Source organism: Penaeus japonicus, unplaced genomic scaffold (assembly GCF_977035675.1).
Source record: "Penaeus japonicus unplaced genomic scaffold, GWHDUDI00000001_assembly GWHDUDI00000036, whole genome shotgun sequence".
NCBI lineage: Eukaryota > Metazoa > Arthropoda > Malacostraca > Decapoda > Penaeidae > Penaeus > Penaeus japonicus.
Window position 1 is genome coordinate 17,998,670 of NW_028234438.1, and position 7,500 is coordinate 18,006,169.

The following is a 7,500-nucleotide window of genomic DNA, read 5'->3' on the forward strand; positions in this document are numbered from 1 at the left end:
ATGATGGCAAATGCAGACATAATTACTATAATTACAGTAATATTAAGTAAACCTAACATCCAAAACCTAGATGGCACCACTTTCTTCTAGCACTAGCAGGAGAGAGAGCCTTGAATGGCACTCATCCTAAGATTCAAATTATGTTGCTTCAAGCTGCCTCGCTCTAAAACAAAACCTATCCTGGAGACTGGGCAAGTGAATTTATCCCCGTCTGCAATGGGTTAATATAGCAAAGCATAGTCAGTGCCTTAGGCCACACATTATGCAATATCTGTGCTTTACACTCTCTTTCTCACCTCTCTCTCTTTCCCTCCCCCCCCCCCCCCTCTCTCTCTCTCTCTGTCCCTTAGCACCAATAAGTATAAAGTTAATAATTCTCCTTCAGCAACTTTGTCAACTGAGTACCAGAGGGACTTGCCTCGAGGGTGTAAAGGAAAGGAAATGGAGAAAGAGATGGAGAAGAAGAATGACAATGATGATGATGATGTCGATGACGAGGATGACAATATAGCAACAGTGATAGCAATATTAATGATAACAGTAACAATAATAATATCACTGATAATGATAATGATGATCATAATGATAATGATGGTAATGATGATTGTGATAATAATAATAAGTATAATAATAATAATAATAATAATAATAATAATAATAATAATAATAATAATAATAATAATAATAATAATAATAATAATAATAATAATGATAATGATAATGATAATGATAATAAAAATAATGATAATGACAATAAAAATAATGATAATTGTTATTATCACAATAGAAATGAGGATAATAATAAACCTAGTAATAATGATAATAACATCAATGATAAAAATGATAATTATAATGATGATAAGAAAAATAAGGTTGGAAAAGAGAGAGACAGACGCTTCAGTACTTAGAACTTTCATGAGCTATTCCACCTACTTATAAATTTCTCTATTAACTTGTAATTCTCCCTAACATGCAGGTAGTTCTTATGGAAATCATATTTGCCGAACATTGGAATATTTCGCAGGAGTTTTTATCCGGTAAGTGACCTACTAGGAACACTTACTCTAAAATTCAGCAAGAAATAGAAGGAATTCGTTATATATATATATATATATATATATATATATATATATATATATAATATATATATATATAAATATATGTTTTTTTTTTTTTTTTTTCTGCTGATCCTCTACATGGAACAGAGGGAATAAACAGACCTGTCCCTCTGGAATTCTCGGCCTATGAATTATTGGGGGCAATGGACTGTATGTATGTCAATTAGATATTGTTATAAGGAATTCATTCAAGTAAAGGCTTACGTTGTCCCTATACCTCTCCGCTTGGTCCATCTACTTATCAGTTTTGCCTCAAATTGTAAACAAAAGCTAGAGCTCCCGCATACAAGGTCATATCTAATTATTGTCGACCCGTGTGGTTTGCACTATCATCACGGGGTCATAAGAGGAACAGAGATCATTAGGACAAATCTAAAAAAAAGAAAAAAAAATGCTGAAGACGAGATAATCGAATAGCGTCAGTTACGTATTTAGTGTTGTGGAGTTATTCAGTATCATTAATGCCTCTTTCTACGTGAATTAGGTGGTCACTTTCCTCCCCCCCCCCAAAAAAAAAAAAAAAAAAAGACTGCCCCTGTTTCCACTTCTTGGCAACCGGTCATGGGCGTCGTCTACATATCTTATTTTCTCACATTTTGACAACAGCTTCGGTCACATAAGATCATCCAGAACACATCGTTTCCTAGAGATAAAGAGTATACATGGATCCTCTCCTAACTTTCGGATTCAGCTTCGTACAAAAGAAAGCAGTTAATTTTCTATCTCGTCCTAACAACTAACCTGAGAAAACACTCATACGTTCCTAACTTTCCTTCATCTTTCCTGTTCTCCATCAGACTATCCGCTATTCCTCATACCAATTAAACAGTGACACAAAGCACTACCTAAGTGGACTTACCAGGATCAGCCACCAGTAATACTTGACTACTTTGCTTTACTATCCGATGTCTCAGTCACGCTATGCCTCTTTATTTCGGATCGACGACTAATCCGATTCACATGATTTCCGTAATCAAGAGAATGCCCACAAGTTTTCTGTACTCTTGTCATATCTTTTTTGTAGCCTTTTTCTACCATATCTATTGTTTTCATTTTTCACCTCGTTGTTTTTCTCTTGCGTGTTCGCTGGTCACTCTGCGCTCACATGGCGGCGATTAAAATTCAATCGGCCTCCCGTATATCCCGTCCTCGCGGGATATACGTCCTCAGCTATTGTTTTATTTTTGGCATTTTCAGAATGACAGGAGTGACGCACTTTATTACTCGAATCACGTAAAACGATTTTATGTGATTTCCTTGTTTGTCGGACGTTTCATTTCGTAGACCCGCCGGTTTCTTACTGCATGGCGTGTTCGGTGGTTTCGCTTCCGGGCTGTTGTTTAGGGACAACACGCTGGACTAACTACTTGGGTGCGTAAAATCCGTACTAGTGACCCATTATATCCTTCTGCCAAACCGTTTGCACTTGAGTGATTTGGAATCTCCTAGTATAACCTATTTCCCTTGAAAAACAGCTACCATTATCCCTCACCACGCATTCTGGCGCCTCGAACACAGCCACTTGTTTAGCATACGCCTCGGCAACTTCTCGTGCCTTCTAATAGCTTAAAGTTGCCCCAATAACGTATCTTGCAAAGGCGTCCATTTCAGAAGGGATATACTTATTTTCACTTTTGATTGTAGAAATCTAATCAAACTTGAGTGGTTTCCGGGAAGGTCGGGTTATTACAGGATACCTTAGAAGTAATCGACAGAGAAGTCTATCCTCCCCCCCCCCTTAAATTAAATATTGCTACGGTAAGGAGCAGCCTTAGTTAGATGTCAAAGTCATCTTTCAAATATTTCTCCTCCGTTTCTTATCCTCATTTTAGGTGACAACCATTGCCCTTTAATTAATCCCAAACCAGACTCACTACTAAGAATAAGCGCGCCAACAGCACTCCCTTCTAACCTGATGCAAGAGACCGCATCAACTACCTCGCAACTCCCCCGCAAGGTATGCAACTCAGGAACTTATAATCGCCATCAACGTAACCTAACATATAGTTTTTTTTCGCACAATAGATATAGTTCAAGAGTCAATGGATTTGTTAGAATCATTACTTTATGAGTAACCAGAATCGGTCGGTTTACCACTACTAACCCATATGTTATATAGGGAGCTTCACGTTCAATAATACTATAACTCATCTCTGCGTTAATCATTAGCCCCGAAACGAAAGATGAGTCTCAACTCTTCTGGTTGATCTTCCTGTTGCACAACGCCACCAACAACATCATTACTGTCGTTAGTGGTGAGTGAGAAAGGCTGAGAGAAGTCGGGAACAAGCACAACTTTTTTTTAATAGAAATTGCATCTTTAATCATTACGAAACTTACCTCAGCTTCATCATTTCAGTCAATAATCCTTGGAGGTTCTTCGCCTCCATTCTCTATCCTTGTCAGAGCATACAAGTGTTGAGAGATCTAGATAAAAAGTTAAAAATACGATAATAATTTGGTAAGGCCAAACCGGAGTGCATTTCTTTTTTTTTTAAGTTTAAGTGGTAACTTTGCCTTACCTGGGCGATATACTACCTCTGTTATACATACACATGAATACTCATATACTCTCTCTCTCTCCTCTCCTGTCTCTCTCATCCCTCTCATTTCTCTCCCTCTCCCCTCCCACCCCTCTCTCTCTCTTTTTCTATCTCTCTCTCTCCCTCTCCCTCTCCCTCTCCCTCTCCCTCTCCCTCTCCCTCTCCCTCTCCCTCTCCTTCTCCCTCTCCCTCTCCCTCTCCCTCTCCCTCTCCCTCCCCTCTCCCTCTCCTCTCTCTCTCCTCTCCCTCTCCTCTCTCTCTCTTATGCCTCCCCCCTCTCTCTCTCTCTTTCTCTTCTCCTCTCTCTCTCTCTCTCTCTCTCTCTCTCTCTCTCTCTCTCTCTCTCTCTCTCTCTCTCTCTCTCTCTCTCTCTCTCTCTCTCTCCTCCTCGCCTCTATCTGTCTCCCCCCCTCTCTCTCTCACCTCCTCCCCTCTATATGTCCCCCCTCTCTCTCTCTCTCTCTATCTCTCTCTCTCTCCTTCTTCTCCCCTCTATCTGTCTCCCCCCCCCTCTCTCTCTCACCTCCTCCCCTCTATATGCCTCCCCCCCCTTTTTTTCTCTCTCTCACCTCCTCCCCTCTATATGTCTCCCCCCCTCTCTCTCTCTGTCTCTCACCTCCTCCTCTCTATCACTCTCCCCCCCTCTCTCTCTCCTCCCCTCTATCTGTCTCTCTCTCTCTCTTTCACGAGAAAAATCGAGAAACGCTTCCACATGCTTTACCATTATGTTTGTGTCGATCATTGCTTGATGCACTCTGCAAGTGACTGCAAATTGAATTCGCCCGTCCAGAAAGGGGTTTTTGAAACGTCTTGCAAAGCGGGGAGATTGGATCAAAAGTTGTGTATTCGAGGTTGAAGACATTTCTATATTTTCGTTTATCATCGTCATCATTATCAGTGTTGTTTAGTTATTATCATCGTCATTTTTATTTTTGTTATCGTGATTATTCTTATTATCAATATTATCTTTATCATGATGATTGTTATCATTGTTATCGTAATCATCATCTTAATTATTGTTATTATAATGATAATCATCATTTTTAGCATGAGCAATGTTGTTTTGATTGTCATTGATAATACCTCTATTATTATGATTTTTACGGTTGTCATTAACGTAATCAACAGTGTGTGTGTGTGTGTGTGAGAGAGAGAGGGAGAGAGAGAGAGAGAGGGAGAGAGAGGGAGAGAGAGAGAGAGAGAGAGAGAGAGAGAGAGAGAGAGAGAGAGAGAGAGAGAGAGAGAGAGAGAGAGAGAGAGAGAGAGAGAGAGAGAGAGAGAGAGAGAGAGAGAGAGAGAGAGAGAGAGAGAAAGAGAGAGAGAAAGAGAAAGAGAGAGAGAGAGAGAGAGAGAGAGAGAGAGAGAGAGAGAAATGTACTCCAAATCCACGTGGTGATATACTAATACCACGTGGTCACAATATGCTACAAGGAAGAAAGTATCCGACCTATAAATAACTCTAAGTCAGGTTTGACCTAGCTTGGCCTCACCCTCACTCATGCACTCACTACTACCAGTCAGTCAGTCAGTAACTTTCTCTCCGACAGGGAGCAGTAGCTACCGCTCCTCCCGCCTCTGCCGTGAGACAAGTAGACATCACAGTATTACCTTTGTCGTTATCCACCGATGAAGGAAGTAAGAACCACCTGTCTTTAGCTTAAGATCCTTTTGTGACACAATCTCACACAGAGAGAGAGGGAATGAGAGAGAAAGATAAGAGGATAGAGAGACGGAACGAAAGCGAGAGAGAGAAAAAAAAACTACACTCCATTTGGAGAAACCTCTTCAGCAAGCGGTCTCCCATTCCACACACATGCATACACAGGAACAACACCCCTGTCGGCTGCCACATATTCAATCAGAGGAAACCTTTCTGGCTCAAATGAAATCCGTGAAATACACGACAACCCACGGCTTCTAGAAAAAGAAAAAGAGAGGGAGGTGTTTGGGTCATTGGACTGATAGAATAGAGAAAAATGTATGATTGAGACTGAATCACTTCACAGCTCAAGAGATGTAGTTGACATGTGTAAAATTATTTCGTCCTCTGAATTCCATGTAATTGTATATAAATCCGAGGACGAAGTAATCGAAACGCGTCGATTGCATATTGCATTTTCATTTGTCTTAATGAACTCAGTCCATGACTGATAGAACTTTACTTTATCACTCTTATACTATTTAGCCAAATTTTGGTATTTCCTTCTCTCAAAAGAGGAAGAAGAAGAAGAAAAAAAGGAAAGACTGAAAGAGCTACATTTTCCCTCGATATTTGCATGTTTGCAGACGTGTTCGCCAGTCAGTTTTGTGTACTGCCTCGTGTTCCCTTTTTCCTATTTTTGCGTGGAGGTAGGAAGAGAGAGAAGAAAAAAATGGAAACAAAGAAAAAGATTCGGTTTTCCTTTCCTGCTCTCTCTCTCTCTCTCTCTCTCTCTCTCTCTCTCTCTCTCTCTCTCTCTCTCTCTCTCTCTCTCTCTCTCTCTCTCTCTCTCTCTCTTTCTCTCTCTCTCTCTTCCTCTCTTTCTCTCTCTCTCTCTCTCTCTCTCTCTCTCTCTCTCTCTCTCTCTCTCTCTCTCTCTCTTTCTCTTTTTTCTCTCTCTCTCTAACTCTCTCTCTCTTTCGCTTTATGGGGTTTTATCTCAAGGATTTATTTTCTGGCAACGGTTTTGTAGAGTGAGTGGGTAGGCCAATTTGTGAATATAGAGAAGAAAAAAAAATGTTTTGTAGTTCCACACACAATCACACAGACACACACATACACACACAAACACACACACACACACACACACACACATACGTAATGTGTGTGTGTGTGTGTGTCTGTATGTATGTGTGTAGAATTAATTTTTTTCACATACATTCACCTATTGGTCTACTACCACAACACACACACACACACACACACATATATCTTCGAGACAAAATCAATAGAAAGCGAAATAACCCATAAGAAAAAAAAAAAAAAAAAAAGAGCAGAGAACCGGAAATAAAATCTACGACGGACCTTCTAACGCAAAGCCATTGTGGTTGTGACATATTTAGGGGTTTTATATATACAATATATACAATATATACCCCCGTCCTTCATCCATAAGGCTGATAACTCTACGACATCTGGCCCATTTGGCGACCCCGAAGACCTCATAGAGTCTTGAAGAATCAATTAAGAATCTGTTGGCTTGTCTCCGCCCTTCACCGAACCCATACAGAACCGTGCCAGGCGGAACTATAACTCTTGGGATAACGTCGAGGGGAAAAAGGTGGAGGGATAAAAAGGGAGAATGGAAAAGAGGGGAGGAAGGAGGAGATTTAAGACGGAAAATAGAAAGGAATTGGAAGAATAATGAGAGAGAAAAAAATGAATTGGAAAACGGGAATTGATTGTGCCAAGAAATACTGTGGGTAACTAAACGAAATTATTCTGCATGTGTCTATGTGCGTATGTTTAAGTTTGAGTGTTTGTGTGTATTTATGCGTGTGTGCTTCTATGTATAGCATTCATCTATTCGTATATTCATTCATCTATCGATCTGTCTACCAATCTATCTGATTATTTGGCTCTTAATCTATTTTTACAGAAAGACCAATCTGTTTGTTGCATTACTCGAATAAGTAAAGCGCAAGAAAAAAAAATAAAAATAAAAAAGAATAAAATAAACAAAGAAAAACCACAATGGACACGAAACAAACCGAAGAAAAATAACAAATAAATAACCACAAACTGAAATAAATATCGGGAGAAGGAGAAAAAAAACAAAACAACCCGCGATCACACCAGAGCTAGAAACAATCTCCTATTTCGGCGCGAACTTATAAGCCTCTGGGGGGAATCCAAGAGT